Source organism: Emydura macquarii, unplaced genomic scaffold (genome assembly GCF_026122565.2).
Source record: "Emydura macquarii macquarii isolate MOO-44397 ecotype Brisbane River unplaced genomic scaffold, CSIRO-AGI_Emac_v2 contig_2897, whole genome shotgun sequence".
NCBI lineage: Eukaryota > Metazoa > Chordata > Testudines > Chelidae > Emydura > Emydura macquarii.
The window spans coordinates 26,427,437-26,450,978 of record NW_027133034.1 but is presented as its reverse complement, the minus strand read 5'-3'; positions in this window follow the sequence as shown (position 1 = coordinate 26,450,978).

Sequence of the window (23,542 nt, the reverse complement as noted above, 5' to 3'; positions counted from 1 at the left end):
TATATTAAATAAATTGATTAATAATAGATGTGAAAGTTCTGGCCAGATTGAATCAGGTTGCTAATGAAATTGTAAGAGGCTTCAAAGTAACAGACAAACAATAGTGGACATGTTAATTTTTTTGAATGTTTCCATAAAATTACATCAATATAATTACGCAGATGGAGAAAAGCCCAGGCACCACCACATTGGACCTCCAGTAACCCATTCATAAAAGATAGCAGCTTCTGGCTCCAGCATAAGATACAGACATATGTTTCAAAAGCTGCCACAGTTTAAACAGAGATCAAGGAAGAATCTCCCAGAAACTATGGCATCAACAGAATGTGTTCAAAACTCCTCAGATTCCTCTTTGGAGTTTGTTCTTCCTTCATAGTTGTTTGCTACCTCTCAGATCCTCACACCTGGCTTTTGCAACCTAAGTAACTGTGAAGTACCTTTCATTCTCTGAGATTTACAGGGGATGCCAGGTTTGCAAAATCTGTTCTTTAAGCCTGAATTCAGCAATGTGTATGTTTGAAATAGTTTCCTATCTAGGTCTTCTCCCTTTCAGAATCTAGCAGAAAATTAATATATGATGTTTCAAAATATGAGCAATGTTTCAGCATAGGTACAAAATGCAGGGGAAAAAGCTTCAGTACTTAGAATAAAATTATCTTAATATCCATGAAATTTTTCCTTTTCTCAGGGGAGAAAGGTTGTGGCTTAGAATAACTTAAGTAGGAAGAATAAAAGGGCAAACATAAGAAAAATGAAAGGGTGTATTTTTAAGCTGGGCATAGAATGAGCAACTGAAGGCCAAGTTTTCAGTGTAGTCACAAAACTGAATATTCAAAATGCACATGCAATTGCATACCTAATTTACACAGACATTTACCAGAGCTGTGTGCTTATAACATGTAATTGTGTTTACAAGCAGCTAATTGGACACTTTTTTTATATCAGTGTAACCCATTTGCCTAAAGACAATCTATGCCTAAACCAAAGCAACAATATACACATATTTATAATCTATCTTAGGTAGTACAGTTTGGAAATTCAGGCAGAAGCATGGCTAAGGGTGCTTATCTTCCATTAAGAGGTCTTTTAAATGGACATATCTTTAAAAACATAACAATGCTGTGGCTGATTTGGGAGTGGCAGTAGTCTTACTACACTCAGTTGACCCCTGGATGGCATGCAGCACCCACCCCTCAGACATATGTGGTGGCTCAGAACAGCTCTCATTTTGAGCTGGGATGTTTATTACAGGTATTATCTGATGTATATACAGGGCAATGCCCGGACTCTTGGGGTGGTGGGAAAGGGAAAGAAGGAATGACAAAAAGCATTTTAAAATCATGGGACAGGCCCACAAAAAAAATCAGGAGCTCAGCTTAACAATCATAAATTTATGGAAAAATGTTATTTGCCTTCTGGATTTTGAGCCTTTAGAGAGCATATGGGTCATGTTGTCAAAGATTTCCTTGTAATCATGAGAACTGGAAGTTTAAAGAAATCAGACTTTTACCTAATCACACATCCTGGGGCTGAGAGTTTAAGCAACATACCAAATATCACACGACTCATGATAAAACTGCAAGAGTTAGCAATGTTAACCTGGCTTAAGTAGACCAGGACTTGAATTTGGGAAAAAAGTGGTGGTGCTCTCCCAAGCTCCAGCCACAAGCTGAACTCTGCCTACCTGAGAGGACACTTACAACAGATTGTTCAGCTGTTCAAAAATATGATTATGTGGGTCTTCCTGGGCTCCTGAGGACTGGGTCCCAGTCAGTGGGATTCAGACCCACAATAGGTCTAGAGCCCTGGATCCCAGAGTGTTGTGATGGCAGAATATAAGCTTTTATAAGAACAAATTAAGTTTCTAGCCCTCATTGTTGCAAAGCTTGAAAATGAGAACTGAGTTTAACTGACAGTGACATCTGGCTGAGTCTGCAGGCAGCCTAGTCTAACAGAGAGAGCTCCCAACTGCCAGCCACTCATAGCATCAAAGTGGAGTTGGTTGTGGAGATATGTAATCCTCTCCCTCTTCTTTCTCCTAGCAGTGAAAGTTTATAGTGCTGACACTTAAAGCACCATTACTAAACCTCTGAGTTGCCTACTATCAGATACTGAAATTCATGGGGCAGATCATCCTTCTCAAAATTATTGTTTCAGGCTATCACATAGAAATCACTACATTAGTTTACATTCACTTTAGGTTTTCAAAGCTTCCTCCAGTGGTGGAAATCACTCACCCTTAGAGCACCCTCTCATCATGTGGCAGGATGCTGGTGCTATCATGGGTTCTAGCAACTTCTGCCAGCTGCCTGCCTCTCACCCTAGGTCTTCTGTGGCTTTGCCTTCCAACCAGGTCACCTAAGCTCAGACCCCTCCTGGGGTATCAAACAAGTCCAAGCAAAACTAAATAGTTCTCCTACCCTCTCAGGCTAGGTAAGTCTGTTCTTCTCAACTTAAAACTATATCTCAGGGTTTTTCTTGCAGTAGCCTACACAGTCCCTGTAGTATACTGGCTCCATTATCTCTATCTATCTATCTATCTATCTATGCACCCTAATCCTGGGCTTCCATCAGCCAACAAGATGGAACCCAAATTCCCTTCCCTAATTGAGCTGCTTCGGTCTACTTATTATAGTGTAGCTCCACCCTCTTTGGCCAGGCGCCAATTAGCTACTCACCTCCCCAGGTGCAAATGACTAATTGTGTGCCTTCACTTGCAGGTGATGGGGGTTAAGCCCACAACATCTCCAGACCTGAAAGGCTAAAAACATTTAGGTTTTAAATGAAAGCTGAGAGTTTGAAGAATACAATGGCAGCCTCAAAAAAAGTATTGGGTCATTGCTCTAATGTGTCCTTTCCCAATTTGAGCCCTGGAGTGGATACAACTCTTGCTAATTGGAGTTTTTGGTTTTTGCAACTTGGTTGCTGTAATGCCTTCTTCTCTGACCTCAGAAGGTTTACTGATGGTGCCTCTAGGTTTAAACACATTTAATTCCAGAAAACCTTCAGCTTAGCACATTGGGGCAATTTGATATTTTTATGTGATCCTACTGTGTTTTTATCTAACGCAGCTAGAACATAATTGATGTATAAATATTATTTTTATTACAACTACTAGCACTTCCCCTAAATCTCTAGTGAAATACTTTTGATGCTGATGGGGGGGTTATTGCACAAAATACTGCAGGCATGATTCTCATCTCCCTTACGTTGGTTTTGCACTGGAGTAACTCTGATGAAGTCATTGGACTAGTCTAGTCTATATAGGTTCTTATACCACAAGTTATTTCTGATATACCCTAGTATAACTGAGATCAGACTCAGGCGCTATATCTGTAAATATGTTTTTGCATATATTTTTGTCTGGGTATAACCTATGTGTTCATATGAAGGGGAATCTCTGTTTTACTTGTGTTTCCTGTTACTAAATACTGTTTACCAACATATCATTTCCTCAGCAGCATATTAGCTGTCAGCAGAACCACTTTTTCAGGATAAATCATGCCATGAAAAAACTCACACCATAGATCCACAGACTGACTGCATTCAAAAAGAAAAATTCCTCTTGCAGTAGAGATACAAGTATGTCTTTCTGGGGAACAGCACCATGGGAGGGAGGAAAGTCCTTGACTTTCCACTCATTATGCAAATATTATAAATTGCTTGTTGTATTTTACCTTATGAATGTTTAGCTGACTATACATCAAATCAATTTGGAACAAATAATTTGTGCTCATAATGAAAAACTGTGACAAGTGTTACAATAATGTATTAAATATTTCCCAGAAATACATGTCTAGTTTATTAAGCAGTTCACAGGGGGGAGATTATCTAATAAGAGACAGTGAGATATGAGAATAGAGGGAAAAGGAGAAGGTGATAGAAAGAGTGAGGGAAGTGAGGAGGGGATAAAGTCATTGAAGAGAGAGCATATTTATAGATTGTTGCGTAATAGGAGTGATGTTCTGGAATTAGAGAAGGGGGGGGAGGGGAAGGGAGCACAGAAGAAGAGTTCTCTCCTGATAGCAACGATTTTCTTCTTGAAAAAATTGCCCAAAGCCTGTTCCAATAAGAAAGGGGGTGTGGGCTGTGGAGGAGTCCCTGAGAAGGGGATAGGGATTGTGCGCACAGGAGTCAGAAAGAAGAATTAGAGTTGCTTAACTAGGAAGGATTTAAAGGAAGACAGAGTGCATTGGTAATGGAGAGAGGCAATGGGACTACTCATGTGAGTACATGCCCACCAAAGCAAGTAAGGGTTGCACAGTCAGGCCTTATTGTGCTATTTTATATATGTTTTGTTTTTATCACATGTTGTGGGGACAGTCTCAGGTAGGGTTCCACACATAATGCAATCATGAGATTATGAAGCTTTGGGGTTCAACCCAGACCAGTAAGGAGTTGTATCACCACTTCTCGGGCAACTCTGGCTGCCTTACATGCTCTGCTGCTTTGGGTCACAGTCCTGACACCAACAGCCAGCATGAGTTCACACCCAGATTTCCAATGTCCAGTTACTCTTTGGAGGGTGACCCTATTACATCCCCAGTCCTGAATGTCCCCAAAATTGGCTGCCCTGTCGTGTCCAGCCCTCTCCTGGTACATCTACAGAAGTTATTAAGCTCACTGCTCCTTTAAAGAGACAGTAAGCAGCAGCTCATTCATTTAACTGCGGTTTCAAAAACACTTATTTCAATCACAGCACAGAACTGATTTATAGTAAAAGTAAAACAAGTTTATTAAACAAAAAGTCATAGGTTTAAGTGATATGAAGAAGAGGGAATAAGGATAGAAATGGTTACAAGCAAACACAAGTAAACATATCCTTCTACAGCTAAAACTTAATTTCAGCAAGTTACAATCGTTGCTCAAGCAGGTTTTACACCTATACTCAGTTCCCAGAGACTTCAGCCCCCTCTGACTTCATGACTTTGCTGCCTTTAGTCCCTGGAGCGATACTTGCCAAAATGGCTATCTGTCGTTACTTATATCTTCCAAAGTTCAATGACTTTGCTTCAGGAAGCAGGAAGCCCTCCCAAGGGCTCAGCTCACTGTATCCACAAGGGAGCTGATGCCACGTTATTTTTTTCAGTCTCTTCCCCACCTTGTGATAGTTAAGAGGCTGCTCCCCCATTCGCTAGTTTGATGGCTTTGTTTACCTTTTATGCGAATGTACCTTGATTGTTGGCAGATTTGGTTGGCAACCAAGCTGGTCAGACAAGCAAATACATTCCTTTGTCTAAGGCAGACTGTGCTTATTCATTACTTGCCAAACATTTTAAGAACATAATTCTAGCATATATTGATAACGCTTTGTACACCCCATACATACATCATGCAAAAATATTAATGATCAGTGACTAATTGGTTTTCCAATGATCTCTCACATGCCACATTTTGGGTATATATCATGAAAACAGTGTGTTAGGTGTGGGCCTCTGGCTCACAATGGTCATGCAGATGACTATATAATTGTCCTCTTTTGAAGTTACCACTTAACAAATAATAAGGATTTGATTCTCTTCTTATACATGTGAGAATCAAGAGTAACTTGTTCCAGAGGGGTAGCCGTGTTAGTCTGTAAAAAACAAAAACAACGAGAGTCCTGTAACGCCTTAAAGACTAACAAATTTCTGCGGGCATAAGCTTTCGTGGGCTGCAAACCACTCCCTCAGATGCAAGAAGTGCAAGATCTGACGAAGTGGGTTGCAGCCCACGAAAGCTTATGCCCTCAGAAATTTGTTAGTCTTTAAGGTGCTACAGGACTCATTGTTTTTAAGAGTAACTTGATTGATGTCAAAGGAGTTTCACCAGTGTAAAACTGGTGTGAGAGGAGAATCAAGTTCTAAACCTCTGACCTTGATTGTGAAAATGACCTTATTTACTAAGAACAGAGCCCTCTCACATTCCCATCTCATGGTGCACAATGCAGTCTGGAACAAAAGTTCTGAGAGTTTTGAATTGGCACCATTCATTTCAGTGTGGTTTTGACTCTGAAACCCAGCGATGGCAGGTTTGTGTCAAGATTGCTGATTATTTCACACCCGGCCACTTTAGGAGACCATCAAGCTAAATGTAGATACTATCCATTGCTGCAGGTTTTGGTGGACATTAGGGCAGAAAACAGTAAGAAAATGTGCTGGGGTGAAGAAAGAAATTCAGGCTCTTCCCCACTCTCCCCCTCACTCCCCATTTTAAAGTCACCTCTTCCCTTCTCACAAGGGAAAGGAAGGTGTATCCCCTCCCCGGACCGAGAAGTCCCAGTTACTTGTAGGATACCAAGACCCAGGTATTCTCCCATGTGCCAAAAGCCTCAATTGTTCCTAACTCAGCTGCCAACACCAGCTTCCTCTCAGACAACTTCTCCAAAGCAGTTAAACATTTTTTAAATAAAAAATCTGCAGCACGTGAGGTCTTTCTTCTACCTTCTGTGCAAGTCAATGGGTCTCTCTCCATACACCAGTGTCTATATGCAGTTAAATTGGGAGAGGAACACGTGAGGTGAAAGAGAGCTTACAGGGAGGGGCAGCATCACATGAATCTAGGCTCTATGCAATATAATTTAGGCCTAATATGCTGCATAGTGCCTTGCACTCAGGCAATAACCTGGAAAACTGTTCATTCTTTAGCACTTAGTTCTGAAAATGCCTTCTGGTTTGGAAGGTTGATCATTAGGCTACAGTAAGTATTAGCTTCACTTTACCACATCTTTCATCCCCTTGGGGAAGCAAAGTATATCCCAGTTGTGGAACAATACCAGTGGATATTCTGCATACTTTATAGCTGAGGATCTCAAAGTGTTTTCACACATTAGTGAATGAAGCTTCACAATACTCTGAGAAGTAGGTCTCAAACACCACCTTAAAGATGGTGTACAGATGAAGTACAGAGAAGTTACGTGACTTACCCGAAGTCACACTGCAAGTCAGCACTAGAACAGGGAACTGAAACTAAAAATCCTGTCTTCTAGTCTCCTCCTCTAGCCACTATACAGCCCTGCCTTTCATAGGATGTTGGATGCTGAGGCAGAAAGGCAAGTTACAAATCTCCAAGATACAAAGTTACAAAGATACAAAATTACAAATCTCCAAGATTTGCAAATCTCACAAGATCTGGACAATAGATACATAGATACAGGGAAATAAGTTTCTATAAATATCCTCAGGCATGATCTACAATTTAGCCTCAATTTTTTCCTCATGGTAATGGGGGTTGCAGCCTGGGCTGGGCCCCAGTAAAGTGTAACTTTTCCCCCCCATGTGGGGGCCCTGACTACAAACATGATTTTTTTTAAATGAACATTGGGGTTCTGGAGCACAACCATTCTGCAGCAAGGAGTGAATTCCATGGATTTTGAATCATGTAACTCACTATAAGTATCAAACATAGTCTCTGAAAATACTCAAGAGATTTTGTATAAGCATCCATCTATGCATATAAACTGAGGCTTTGCACAGCTAACTCCCAGTCTGCACTTACATGTATGCAACTTGCATTCACCAGAAGATGCTAGTGCAATTACTGTGCCTACTTTGAGATTAGTACATGTGTTAGTACATTCTAAAATAATTTATTATTCAGTATGGAAATGGCCAGGCTGATTAAAATTGCTATATCAAGAGAAACCTGCAGCTTCATTTGCAAATTGAAAATCATTGTCATTAGGAAAAGACCAGATATCCTGTTTCTGGGTGTTGTTTTTTCCATCGGGATAATATTGAAGATTATGAATATATTTTAATATGAAAAACTGTTTCTCTATGTTGTGTTGATAGTACTAGCATTAAAGGATCCAGAAGCTACTAAACACATGCTTTACCATTCTTCCCCACAGTTTAATTCACATTTACTGCAATTGAAGTTACACTACAAGACCAGGCTGCTGAGGCAAATAGAAATGATTCTGGGTCAGACAACTCTACACACCAAAACTCTTCAGCAGAATGTCAAGGTACAAACATTTAATCATTATAACAAACTCTCCCCATCTGCTCTTGCCCTGTGACACCTGAGTTCCAGACACTTTGTGATAAGTGGCTGATTATAAGGGCAAACTTCACAGGGCAGCACCAGTGGCACAGGCTAGCTGCCCCAACTATGTACCCAAGGGATTCAGGCAAGTTTGCATTCAGGGTGGCTAGCCCATGCCACCACTGCTCATGCTACTGTAGCTTCACTACTATTTTTAAGCATGCTAGCTCAATGGCAGCTCGCACAAATATGTCTGCACAAGCTGGGAATCACACCCCTAACTTGTACTGGAGATGTAGCCCTGTGTTCTCTTTAGAGCAGCCGTAAAAGGATGACATCATACTCATTCAGACACACAAACAACACATTCTACTCTATTCAATTCCACTCTCATCATCATAGTATCTGAGCACCTTCCAACAGTGCAATAAGCAGCATGATTGATATCTGTCATATGTGGTTCATTCTTTCTCTCATGCTCTCCTCACCCATATGAGCCCAGAACTATAGGAGCATTAAAATAAAAAACAATATCCAAAGCAACACAGAATTATGAGGTTAAGACACAACACCCACAAGAGGTACCTACATCTTTGTCCCCTATTATTATGCCATGTGTCTATATAAAGAAATGGAAGATGTACTCTCCTTCAGGCTCAAGAGAGAGATTGAGCTTCAAAGCAAATTGAATCATCATACAAAGCAGCAAATAATCAAACAAATAAAATCTTTGTAATAAAGTGGCATTCAGAATTAGTCTTATAACCCTAAAAAAAATGACCAGAAATTATCTACTCGAAGTAGCATATGGTCATGCTATAAACATTTGTTATAAACAGCTACTCTTAAAAGATGAGCCTTCAGACTAGCTTTGCATACTGACACCTTCCCAGATGTGGCTCTGGAATAAGTTCCATGGTTTACAGCCATGAAATCAAGATGCTGTCCACTTCTGCACCCTGAAAGAACTGAGCTTGTCTGTTGAGATTTACAGCAAATTGCTTGTTGGAGAACACAGCATATATGTGATGGGTTATATTGAAGGGGGAAATAATAGTATGTATGAATTGTACACCATAATGAGATTTTTGAAACCCATTCTTAGGCACCTGACCCTCCCCATGAACTGTATAGGGAGCTTGGATGCCTAACTCAGGGCTGAGGTTTCCACTATGCAGCAGGGTGCCTAAAGGTAGGTGTTGTAATGCTGAGTCTATGGCCTCTTTGTGGATCTAGCTCTGGGTGACTGTAGCAGGATGCTACTATTTGAATTCCAGGGGGGCGGGGCTAGCCCCTGCTACTGAGCCCTAATTAAAGGCAGATTGGAGACAGCTGAGCAAGCTGGCAGAGAAGGAAGGAATGAGGAACAGCTGAGGCCTATAAAAGCTCCCAGGATGTGGCTCCTAGGAGAAAGGGAGGAGTAAGTAGCCAGAGTAGCTGTAGCCCTGCTCTACCCTGCCCACTAAGGGATAAGTCTGTAAGACCCCTGAGACTGCTTGGAACTGTGTATATAGATGGTGGTGGGTAGCCTGTTTTAAATAAAGTGCCTGGTGGAGCACTGTGTGGTGGTCTGGATGTAGTTTGTGGGGGCTGAGGGCTGAACAGCAAGGGAGCCAGGTCCAAACTGCTACAGTGACCAACTTTAGGTGTAACTGATAAATATAAGAAGTTAACAATCCAGCCTGTGAAATACCTTTTTTATTGGTGATGATGCTGGAAAAGGGGCTGGTTATGGAGCTTGCAGTTAGGAAAGAATTTTATATTTGTAAAGTGATAAATGTGATATGGAGTCATTGAGATAGAATGTGGAATCCCTCCTCCCCGTGCCCCATAGTCACAATACATTCACATTTCAGTCTAGAAATGCATTAGGAGTTTTGCCATTGATGTCAGTGGGCCAGAATTTCATCTAAGTCTCAATTTCTAACCCTAACTGGTTAATGGTTTCATGAAAGCTGATGGTGAGAGAAATGGAAGGGACCCTCTCTGATGTAAGAAAGCTAACAGAAGTGGACTTTGAAATGGTTTTGAGGGCAATGCTCATACATAAAAAATGTCAGTTGGATTGCTGTTTGCGAAGTTGTTTGTGACTCAGCAATTCACTTCCCTCAGTAATTGTATTAGCGTAATTAGATAGAAGTTCTGTAGAAGTGAAACTGATGATTTTCTTGATGGCACACGATAAGCTGATTGATCTCTGTTAACTGTAGATTTGGTGGGGAAAATATATCATAATTTAACTTCTCCTCTCCCCCATGTAATTTAATTTTGGATGATATGTCATCTGTCATGTGCTAAACTTCTTTAGAGTGTCCTCAGCCAACCCACAGACATACTGAAAAATATTTATCCTTATTGATTTAGTTGAATGAAGTCACATGACTTATATTTGCACTTTTTAATGCCATCTATCACTCACTACCTTAGATATAACATCAAAATAAGGAAGTCAGATTGTCTAAAACATACCAATCAAGTATTCACAGTTAAAGGAGACAGAATTCTCAGTAGTGTTAAATTTCCTACCAAAAAAAAAGTTCCAGTGGCTTAAAGGCAAACTTCAGAAGTTATGCTAACGGTTAAAAATGCATGAGAGTAAGATTCCTGAAGGGAGAGAAGTATATGGTAGCTATTTTAAAATGCAATTTGTAGTTTTGTTTTAACTACCTCCCTAAGATCTTAAGGAATCTTGAGTTACGGACTTCCACGTTTCTCTGAAAACAAGTGACATCACATGTGCTATTAAGAAAGGGGATGGCTATCACGTAGCCACTAGGGAATGTATCAATACTTTGGCTCACAAAAGAAATTCCACTCTACAGATGCAATTAAATATATTGACAAATTTTGGATCTGGAACGAATCAGAGTTAGAACTGGACAATTTCAGGGTCACTTTGGAGGTCAGGGAAGTGCTAGCAGGCCAGTTGTTGGATTATAATAGTATCACTCTTTCCTTGCCGTTTCAAGCCTATTATTTATTCTTTATTATTGAAATACAGAGACTCCACTTCAATGAACTAATAGCCTTCACTAGAGTTTGGTTAGAAAACTTAGATAACCAGAGTGTTCCAATGGCTTTAAATAAAGTAAAGGTTGCCTGACTTAATACCTTTGCTGCCTTCTTTTGATCTCCGCAGTAAGACGTTACCCCTACTATCAGTAAGAACTGCACAAAACAAATGAATTTGCACTACAAGTCTTTTTCATGTACAAAACTCCTGGCTTGAAGACAGAAGATGTCAGTGTGGATCTGCCACAAAGAAGTCTAACCAAGCAATCAAATCAAAATAAATGTAAAAAAATAAATCCTCTATTATTGTACAGGCGTAAATACCTGCCCTTTCCTGGTTACTATGCGGCCAGTCCGCCGTCCAATCTAGTATTCAGTAGCTAAGATAATCTAAAATCAAGATCTAACCTATAAGTAATATTTATTATTCAATTAATTTTAAAATTAAATTAAATTACATGAAAGGACAGTTAAACATAGTCAACAGGTCAATAGTATGAAAACTAAAGCCCATTGATAAAATTTAAAATATGGAGAATAAATATATCTAAAATATATCTAAAATCCACAGGATACACGAAATGAATGTTCGGGTTCACTGTTTATCGCTAAAAAGAGCCAACATATCCGTCGTAGCATACATAGCAAGTCTGCACACACTTTCTTTAAAACTTTTAAATTTATCAATACCTAAAATTTTAAAAATTTCATCATTTCTTTCACTCCATTTACCTCTCGCCCCAACCACAAATCCAAAGAAGTGGATGATCTTCCCACCAGTGAGCTGCAGCACCTCCTCCTCCAACTCAGAGTAGTATGCCTCCTTCTCAATGTGGGCTGCCTCCACACTGTCAGCGTTGTCTTCCCATCTAACTGTGACATCCACAACGGCTACCACTCCTTCCTTTTCAATAATGAGGTCGGGTTTTCTCAACTTCCCTTCTTTATTATGAAGGTAAGGTTCAATCCAAATTTTACATCCTTTATTTCCTACTTTATCAATTAGTGCTTTAACTATTCTATTATGTCTTTTAATTCTTGCTTCTTTCATTTTTATGCACTGACCAGAGATATGAGGAATTGTCTCTTTGACCTTACCACACCATCTACATAACCCTTCCTCCATCTTCCGTCCTCTTGCTAGAGCTTCCCTGGTGGGAAAAACATTCGCTCTCGTTTGCAATGCCGCAATCAGAGAGGAGGACCTGGCCAAGCAAGGATATTTTAAAAACGAATTACTAATACAATCATTTTTAAAATATTTAATACCAATTCCCTGACATCTTAAATTACTCCATTTTAAAAACTCTTCATCTCTCCACGTTTTAGGATTAGCCGTTTTAGGACTATATATTAAAATTTTCTCCACTAAATTTTCCCCAGCATATAAAAACGAGAAATCTATCCAATCATCTTTGGAGACAATATGTCTCCTCCATTTACGAATTAACATGTTTGGAATTTGGGTACTAAATTTTGTAATTGCTAAACCCCCATCTCTAGTTCTAGCATAGAATAGCCCGCCAGTTGTACACTGAGGAAGATGTGAAATCTTTTTAAGAGTGTTCCTAACTAAAACATCAAATTCATTTAACATATAAAGTGGCAGCTCGATTAAAAGTAATTCATAAAAAACTCTTGTTAAAATGTAAACTTTTAAAATTATCAATTTCTGCGCAGGTTTTAACGGAGCCTTACATAAACTTTCACACCAATCAATTAATTTTTCCTTAGGGGAATTGTTAGCCACTCCCACCCATGGATCTATTCTTGCACCTAGATATCTTTCAGACTCACCAGGTTGAATATAATCAATTAATTCATCACCTAATCCCCATTTATCTTTTGGGTTGATAACATATGTTCCCATGCTTGGGAAAATATGAAAGCCCTTTGTCTTTTTAACATTTACTTTTAAACTTGAATTTTTACAAAACTGATTGAGAATTTTTAAATTCTTAACCATCCCCTTATAGGACCTACTTAATATAGCGATATCGTCGGCAAAGGCCAATGAAGTTATCTTTCTACCCTGCACTATAAAACCATCTCCTTCATCTTCCAATTTATATAAAAGAGGGTCCATGGCTATATTAAATAAAATAGGGGAGAGCGGGTCACCTTGCTTAACTCCACTCTTAATTAAAATAGGTTCTGTCTTATCCTCACCAACACTAATTTCAGTGTAGCAATCTGTATACAAATCCTTTACAATATCAATAAAACTCTCTGATATCCCAAATCTCTTTAACCCCTTTAAAATGTGACCATGGCCAACCGAATCAAATGCCTTAGCAAGATCAATAAAAACAACAGCTATTTCGTCTTTATTTTTCTTGGCCCCTTTAATTAACTTTTCTAAAATCGATATATTTTCCTCACAGCCAGAGGCTGCGATAAAACCTTTTTGTCTGGGGCATAATTTAACAGCACTTGATAATCTTTTAGCTAAAATTTTTGTATACAACCTAATCCAAATCGAACCAATAGTCAATGGCCTCCAAGATGATATTTTCTTCAACTCTTGTGGATCCTTGACTTTAGGAATTAGGATTGTACGATTGCCTTTAAAACACTCTGGAATCTGTCTATTTAAAAACCAAATATTAAAAATCCTTACTAAAATCCTACTGTCTAAATTATAAATATCCCATAAATCCTTAACCTTAATTCCATCTGGTCCAGGAGCACTACTATTATCAATCTCTCTTAAGGCTTCTCTAATTTCATCAATTGATAAAGGCCAATTTAAAATTTCATTATCTACCACTTCTTTTACTTTTGGCCATCCTCTGGTATTCCCATGTCCTTCTCTACCCAAAATTTCTTTATAATAGGTTTCAATCTCCTTAACTGCTATCTTACATGTCGCTTTATCAGGTTCTCCCATAATGATCCTAGCCAACCTTTTCTTATCTTTTTCAAAGAGGGTTTGATAGAATCTAAATTTAGCTTTTCTCCCAGCATATTTTCTATTTCTATTATATTTATCAGGAGGCTTACCCACTTTTCTTCCTTGTTTCCCATTATCATTCTGTATATTATTTTATTTATTATTTTCCAAATTCTCTACATCTTCATGAGGAGAGTTCATCAACAATTTACATAATTCCTCAAATAATCCCCAACCTTCTGCTACAGTGGCAGAGTACAGCCATTACTTATGGTTAAACCACAGCAAAATAAGTATACATGGAGGAGGAGATGTGGCAAACATAGAAGGACCCTGAGAAAACAGAGCTGTAGCTATAGTCATCTTATTACATTACTTTTTTCACATGAGGCACTGCTCATTCTTGTTCTTAGGGGGTGTGATGTGTTGTATCCCATGTTCACCCTTATAGTGTGATTTGTGTATCATTCATGTTTACCCTTATAGTGTAACTGTGTATTGTCTAATGCAAAATATGTCATGTAAGGTGTTTCTGGAATGCTCATGGCATACTGAACGTTATTGTTGTGGTATGTTTCCTGCAATGTCATACATATGTACAGATATAAAACTCTGCTATCTCATATCCCAAAATGTGTGTCACATGGCTTGAATAGATGCAGATGAACACAAAGAGGTGTTTCTATGCCCAGCAGAGGCATGCATACAGGAACAATGGAGTGGCCTAAGCACCTGTGAGCACTTTGGCTGAAGCGGAAGAAATCATGCCCATTGCCAGTCATGGCTGATCACCTGACCCCAGGGGGTGTCGGGGAAACTTGTTAAAAGCTGAGGCATCTTTGCCTCAGGACTCCCCTCTGGAATCTATCTTCCAAACAACATCAAAGACTGGCACCTACCCACAGGGGAGACCTGGTTGCAAGAGGCATCGCAACGAGCTGTGGGTAAGCTATCTTCACAGACTGGAAAGCTACTGAAATATTAATCTTAGCTAGGGTGTGAGTTCTTTTATTTAATTGTGACCAACTCCTTGACTTATTAAACTCTTGATTTATATTAATCTGAGTTAGAATCACTTAAAATCTTGCTGCAGTCAATAAACTTATTTGTTTTATCTAAAACAGTGCGTAGGGATTGAGTGTGTGCAGAGACCTCACTTAGAGTGACAAAGCTGGTGCATATCAATTTCTTTGATAAATTGACAGACAAATGTAAATGAGCTTGCAGGGTGCAGTGTACAGCACTGAACCCTGCAAGATGGCAGTTCCTGGGGTTGCATCTGGGGCTGTTTGCTGGGAGTCTATCCCATAAGGGGTTGGCCAGAAGCACACCTTCACTAGGTCAGGGACTGATTACTTGCAGGAGGCTGGGCGTGGGCTGACCCGGGCGTGAATGGTTCACACAGGAAAGCAGGGTAAATTGGGGCCCTGGTGTGAGGAATTGGGGTAAAAGAGCTACACACCAGTCCAGATTGCAGGTGAAATGTCACACAGGGTCTGTCCAAAGACCATTGAAGCCAATGTAAAGGCTCCCATTGACTTCAAGAGTCTTTGGATCAGCTGCAAGTTAGAAAAACTGAAACAGCTTCTGTAGACAAATTTCTAACCAAAACTTCCATATAAAGGATTAGCAGAAAAGGAAAAACATTTTTAAAAAATCAATTGTGCTAAAATCCGCTGCAGTCATCCCTTTTTGGACTTTACAGGACTTTTTCTTCCATAAAATATGCCTAAAATATGAAGATTGAGCTTTTTGGTCGTTCCCCCCCCGACACATACAGCTAATTGGATACTATATCATTTTGAACTGATATCTGATATGATCTATATAGTGCCAAGTTTGTTCGTTTTGCAGGAGGACTTCTGTGAATTTTGTGATTTTAACACCTCAATTGAGGGAGCAATTGTTGTTGGGGGGGCAAAGATGCCTTTGTTAAAAGTTCAAGTGTCAGTGCAAACACTGGTTTGCTAAATAGAGGTTGACAAAGAAACTAATGACGTTTTTAACTATCTGCTTAGAAACCAGTCCCTTCTCAAATGTCTATCTTTAAGTCATTGTCTCCTATGATATCTGCAGGGTTGTTGTAGCCATGGTAGTCCCAGGATAGAGAGACAAGATGGGTGAGATTTTTTATTGGACCAACTTCTGTTGGTGAGAGAGATGAGCTTTCAAGCTTACACAGAGCTGTCTCTCTCTCCAACAGAACTTGGTCCAATAAAATATATTACCTTACCCATATTGTCTCTCCAATGTTGTCATCATTTCACTAGCTCTCCTTTCACCAGGTAGTCTGTCAACATACTCAAGAGCTTGATTTCTGATGTGGGGGGGCGGGGGAAGAGAGAGCAAAAAAAACCAGGCAGATTTTTTTTTTTAAACATAACACTTTCAGACTTTCTTTTTTTACATCATAAAGATGCCGAAGACGGCACATGCCCATTTTACTCCTCTCCCTCTCCTTTGCTCTCACCTTTATAACTGGAAAATACCATGACCTGACTGATACAGTATGTAAGAGTTATAGTGTAGGTGATAAGATTGTAAATTAGTTTTATTTGGAGGTTTGCAAATACTAAATACCTACAAGTATTTTACAAGTTTGTTTTGGAATCGGGTATCCAATACTCCTCTTGCAATGAGCTAATGCTAGATTTGTAGTGACAACTGCTAGTATGCCAAAATCTTGGTGACAAAAATGTTGATGCCCAGAGGTAACCAAACACCGAGTAGGCCAGGCAGATTAACTTCTTGCAAGAAATTCCATCCATCAGCCCTGGCATCTAAAGTAGGGCACATGCAAAACTTCCTATACTTGAGAGATAAGAGCTAGAGCGGAAGTGAAAGTGAAAGTGTGAAACACTGCCACTGAATACTGTAACAGCTACAGTGTCACAGTTAATTGTCATTTGGTTGTATGAATATATATTTACAGTGTTTTAAAGAACAACAATTTGGCTAGAGAGATATCATTTATTGGATGGAACCCTGGGTAATCCCCACCATTACCTACTCAAAGGGTGAAACCCTGATTTTGTTTTCATTCAGAGAAGTTCTGCCTATGGAATATGGCACTGAATGGCTTGAACTAAAATAAGATGGTTATCAAAAGCTTAAGTAAGTATTAGCAGGGCATCAAGTAAACATGGGTACCAGATGACAAAGGCAGTCCCCATCCACTTCAACACAAGGGAGAATGCAGAGGAGAACAGGTAATTAGCACAAATGCACATGCACACTTGACAGATCCTCTTGCAAATTGACCCCAATACCCCCGTGCCTACACAAATGCCTGATTTGCATGTGCAGCCCTGTAATTGTGCATTCCCCATGAGCATGCAGAGTGTGCACATACCACTGTAGAAGGGCCTGCACTTACTGAAAATCATGCCTTAAGTGTTTTAGGGAAAAGATCAGAGTGTGCTTTCCCCCTCCTCCATATCCTTCAGCCCTCTTTGAAAGGCAGAGGCATGGATTTTCAGCAGTTTCTCCCAAACAGCCAGCTCCAAGTGGGGGCTGAAAATTAAGAGCTTTCTTGTGGGTATGGGAGATCTGAGACAGTTGATGATGGCCTGTTCCCTATGCCCAGCCCTGGGGAGGTTCTGTGTGCACAGTATCTCTCAACCTATTTCAGCAAAAGGCAGACTAGCTGGCAGACAGGACTGGGGACAAGAGAGAATCGGACTCTGATCTGAGACAATGGGATGGTTTGGGCAGCTAAGAAAGTGTATAGGACTTGTAGCTCTAAAGAGTTCCTGGAACCAAGATTTTGCCTTGGTTCAGTGCAGAGTTTGCAAAGGAATTGTGTAACAGTAAACTATGTTATACTTACTAGGATGAAATCAGCTCTTTGTTTCCCTTATAAAATGTATATTTAACCAGTAATGGCACAGTACTTGTATTTATCAATGCTGCACAGCTACAGAATTCAAACCACTTTATTTCCCTCCTTTTTCTATGGTCGGGCCATGTCAAGTCCTGGGTTGGGCTGCTGCCCAAGGAGTCCTTAGTTAATTGAATATAATTATTCCGCACCCTACTTTCAAATGCTAGAGCAGTTTCTCCTCTCCTTGTAATACAATATGACTGAAAGCCCCAATTGTTGTCTGAGACATGTAATTCTTTCCTCTTCAGTACATTTCCTTCCATAATAATGCAGCACCTTACACAGTGTTAATGATCTTTAAATATAGTGCATGACGATGAACTAAATTAGTAATGGAAGGTGGTTAAAGGCATTCCTTTAAAACATGAATAGATCTCACTCAAGGATGAAGATTATGAGCATTCAGAGCTTCTCTTTCTGTCCTTAGCCATAAATAAATTAACAAGGCAGTCAATTAGCATGTTCATGCTGACCTGAGATTGACAAACTGGTAGAAAGCAGGGAGGTAAAGGAGGATGGTTTTCACTGAAACAGAGCCCTCAAATACCAATAATTGTCACTGAGGGACACTCTTAATCTGTTTGGAACATCTAGACAGCCAGTTGGTATTGCATTGCCTCTTAGCAGATCTCCGGTCTCATTTTAACAGATTAAAATAAAACATGAGGTTTTTCAAACTGTTAAAATCATTAGAAACAAATTGTTTTGGCAGACCACATCACTCATAACTGACAAACACACACATTAACAGTCATAGGTAACTTTAATACCCCTTAATATGTTCCATTGTGAGTTAAATTGGGGAGGGGGGAGTTTTTTAAAATTTAGACAAGCAGTTAGTACCTGGCATTCCAGCGCAAATTCAGCAGTTAGCATCAGCTCTACCCAACTCACCTTTTTGGGCAATTCTCTTTCCAAGGTAGAAGTGCTAAGCCACATTCAATATATAAAAGCTGATGTTTTCTGGAGCAGACATTTCACACCTCAGAAGTCCTTGCAGATGTTGCTGTAAATGCTGCTAAGAGATTTAGACCTTCATCCATTTGAGCACTACAGTGCATGCTCAACTTTAAGCATCTGAGTGGTTCCATGGACTCCAACAGGAGTACTCGCATGTTTGAAGTTGAGCATGTGCTTAAGCACTCTGATAGATCATGGCCTATGAAATAGCAGAGGGCGACTTCCCTGGCATGGAAGATCTACTGCAGTAGTGCCCAAACTTTGCCTGTCACACTCCCCTCACCAGTTTTACCAGTAACAGAATCTGTGCGTCCCCCTGCTCCTCCATTACTGCACAGCCAAGGCTTCCTCAGCAGCAAATCTTGGGCTGACGGTGGGAACTGGGGCTGGGAGAGGAGCCGGTCAGGGGGCCAGACCCAGGCTGGGGTGTAGAGCAGGGGGCAGAGTGAAACTGTGACTGGGGCCAGAGTTGGGCTGGGGCGGAGTGGAGCTGGGCTGGGGTGGGGCAGAGCAAGATTAGAAACCTGTTACTCCTTCCCCACTCCCTGTGGGGGCTGGCCTCTCCCCCACAACATTCAGTGTAGGTCTAAAGTCCTTCCTTAGGTCCAAAGTCCTTTATTCATCTGTATTCCACCTTTTCAGTCATTTGCCTCCCTCATGCTTTCCCTCTTACCTTGGAAGGAGCTTTTCTTAGGGCTGTGTCTCAAGGAGGGAGTCCACAGTGAGAGGCAATGAATTCTTGCACCACTCCAGAGAGCCCCAATGAAGGAGCCACAACTCCCTCCCTCCCTCCTTCCTCGCTCCCAGAGAAGCATAATTCACGGCTGTCCTATACTAATAATAAATTACTACCCCTTTTATGATCTATTCTTGCTGATGATTTGGTGGGAGGACAGGGCGGCAAGCCAAAACTTCATCCATTCCCCCTCCGACCCCCATTCTGTGCCCACCTGCCGCAGTGGAGGATGTAAGGGAGTAAGTGGGTACACAGAGCCTGTTAACCCCGCATGCCCAGATCCAAGGGTCAAGTAGCCAGAACTATGGTGTAAGGGAACTTCTTACTCCCCTGCGTGGGTGTGTAGCCTGTCTCACAATCTAGCTCTTAGCAAGTACTAGATCAGTCAGGAGGATGGGGAAGTTAGATTATTTTTCCTTATTTTCCTTTACCTCATTTTCTAAATAGAAAAAGTTTCCCTTTGCACTCAGAGGTCTCAGCATCTTCTCATTGGAACCAGAACAATGTTTTATCTGGCTTCTGCCCTAATTCCAAGGCTGATAAAAAGAGGTTTGGTACCTGCTGGATGTGCTCAGAGCTATAACGTTCGCAAGATTGTACTCTAGAATTCAAGACATCCAAATCCCATGAAAGTCAGAAGTAAGTTTCCCCTGCCTCTTGTTTTGTCTTGGCAAAGTAGGTACATTCATACATCACAGAAATGCACAATTATTGGAAATTCAATGCCCAATCAAAATTAACACCCATTTTGCTCGATCAGTCTCTGCCTCTTGAATGAAAGATAGGATACTTCTAAAGAGCACTACAGATGCAATTGGGACTAGTGTCTTTTCCTCAGCAGATGCCTCTTTTGGTTGGCATGCCCTCCAAGTAGTGATTATGTGAGATCATTTCCTGGTGGTTCACATCTGGATGAGTTCTGATTTTTGGGACATAATTTACTGAATCTTACCCTATTGACGATAAATGCTCTCTTGCTGGGGTTTGTCATTTTCTTCTTCCCTTGCCTGTATTTTTATCTTATGATGAGCAATACTATGCTTATTCCATTAGTCTGCATAAGTGGTAAACTGGGAGACAGGAAAAAAAGATTATCATCTGCTCATTTCTTTTGGTGCAGACACTGTTCTCCTCTTCCTCTCTCCTCCCCTTGAATTCTGTCAAGAGGTTCCCTGTATCAATTTATTAGTAAGTAAAATCTTCTGTATTAATCAAAAGTATTAACTTACATCTCTGGAAGTGAGGGAAAAAGGAGACAAAGTTGGACTAGCTAGAGGATTTTATAACAGCTTTTGCTTGGTTACTGCCTGCCAGAAACCTGCATAAGGAGGGCTGCACAGGTAGAAAGCAGAACAGAAGGAAAGTAAAATCTCTAAAGGTCTACATAAAATGAAAACGTGTGCAGGGAAAATAATAAGTAGCCTGATTTTCAGAGATACGAAGCATGTACGATTCTTATTCACTTTAATGGGCATGAAGAGGTGCTCAGTACCTCTCAAAAATCAGACCAAGAGTTCATAATACCAGACACACTATACTGTAATTACCCAACATTTCACTGATAAGACTATAGATTAACTGGCACTGAGTTCTCCTCATAACTACTACAGAGTTTCTATGCAGTATTTTCCATCTTCAAGTGCATGATAAGAGTTACATTAATGTATATCATATGTCCAGTATGGAAAATTTATGACCCTGATGTCGGATACAATGTCATGATGACAGGGTGCTTCAGATACTTATCAAGTACAAACAACTGCAGGTAAGAAGTCTGAACAAGCAACTCACATTGACTAGGACACTGGACTATAAGCAATGGAAAAAAAAGTGTTCCTGGCTTCCTTAAAAAAAAAAAAAAAACCCGGTAATCTGACTGATCACACCGTTTGCTGAACTGGACACAATGAACGATTAATTCACTGAATTTATACCATTTTTTCCTACTTGTGAATCGCCTAAGAACAGACCACATTTTCCGAAAATGTGCTTATTTTTCATTATTATTTTATGAATGTTTTATGTGTTTCAGCCTCCGAATGGTTGCTGGCAGCATCGATAGAATATATGATATTTGCCATTTGAAATTCAAACTGCTCTGAAGGGATGCACAGGACCCATAACATATTCCCTTTCCTTGACTGATGAGCACCACTCTTAGAAATAGCTTTCTGTGTGAATACTTGCAATTATGATTACAGTATTGTTCCGGTTCCACTTACCCATCTTCTGTGCTGAGGGACCATGCTCTCCTTCAGCACAATGTAGCAGCTATGACTGGCTGGAGGTCAATCAGATCAGGATTTCCCTTTAAATTGGGGATTTTCCTGGTACAAGGTTAGAAATCTGTAAACTGCATGTTTCTGCCATAGGGTTGGCAGATCTGGACAGGAAAGGTTTTTTTTTTTTTAAATGGAACTTTTTTTAATTGATTAATTGTTTTTAAAAGAATATGTCTATACTTCAGAACCATCAAGTTGTGAACACAGCAAAGCTAAGTAAGCATACGATCATATGACTGTTCCCCTCATTTTCCCATCCATTGGTTGTCGCATGTGGGCTTTGATTAGGTAGCCAAATTTTTGAGCCAGCCTGCCTGTGCATTTGTACAGAGCCTAGAGAAATGAAACTCCCATCCTACCTGAGACGCTAAGTGGTGCCTTCATCATTATCGTATTGATGATAATGCAGTTTCTTACACAAAAAGTTTTACTTGGTACAGGTACTCAAGTTTAACACAGAACCTAGAGTAAAATTCTCAGCACATACAAGGGATCAAATCATCCAGCAATGCAATTGTGTGTGTGAAAATGAAACAGCTCTACACACCTCCTTGGCCAGCCATTTCCATATCCCCCCAACTCCCAATTTTCCTCGTCCAGCCAATTCCAGAATCCCCCACAGCTCAACTCACAGTTCTAGTTTCCCTTGCTCTCCTTGTCAGTCTCTTAATGAACTGTTAATGCACATCAGCCGGGTCCACAGGGACAGTTAGTCCAGAGCAGGCTGGCACCAGGTAGAGTCACACCTCAGCTTGCTTTAAACTAATTGGTAGCATAGACAAGCCCTGAATCCAGCAGGGGGATGTAGAGGGGTCATTTACCAGACAGTGCACCACCTTATGGCCATAGCATCCTCTAATATGGCATAGCATCCTCTTTGTCTCTGGCTGCTCCCTCAACAGGCACTTTGTGCCAGTGGTGTTTTCTCCCTTCTTACAACTTCACCTTCTGGCCAGGTTGCTTATAGTCCCACCCCTTTTGGGGTAATAGAGACTCCAACAAACAAACCACTCAATGGCCTTATGCTAGGTCTTCATCCCTACTCTGGGCTCAATAGCCCTTACCCCCTTTCATCAGGAGGGCCTTACAGCCCCTTACACGGAAGCAGGTAGGGGAACCCAAGTCTCCCCTCTCCTCTGGCTTCCAACCCAGAGACCCTGTAATAAGCAGCTATATATGCTCCCTCAGACTCACAACTGCTTCCCTGGGCCACTTCCTGCCATTACTGGTCTCCAGGCCCCTCTCAAGGAGCATCTCAGTTGAGTGTTTTGTTCTTGGAGATTCCAGCTCCTTGCCATGCTTCCTCCCAGTTTGTAGCCAGTCCAGAGTCCACCTCAGGCTCCTTAAAAACAGCCCCTGTCTGCCTGAGCTGCTGCCTTTTAAGCCATCTGTTGTTGGTCAAATAATTAGCTGCACATGAGGAAACAGCTGCTGTGTGCATTGACCCACGGCTGGTTGTTACAGTGTAAGATCAATACACTGGAATCACTGGGAATACACAGGGAATCACTGAGGACACAGGAGAGACAGCTCTCTGTTTTCAGTTCAAGTGTGAGGATCACCCAGAACAGCTCAGAGCTGCAATTATAGGGAAAGTCCTGCTCAGTCCCAGGCTGGCGCATGCTCAGTGCCAATTAAATCTTTTTGGAATTTAACTGGTAAAAATCTAAGTCTCTACTGAGCATGTGCAAACTTCAAGTATTCAAAGGCTTATTGTTTGGTCTAATTTGAGTTGATTTTCGCAGGGACAGCAAAAAACACATCCCTGACACAAAGGCCAGCTGCCTGACAAATTTCAATTCCTTGCT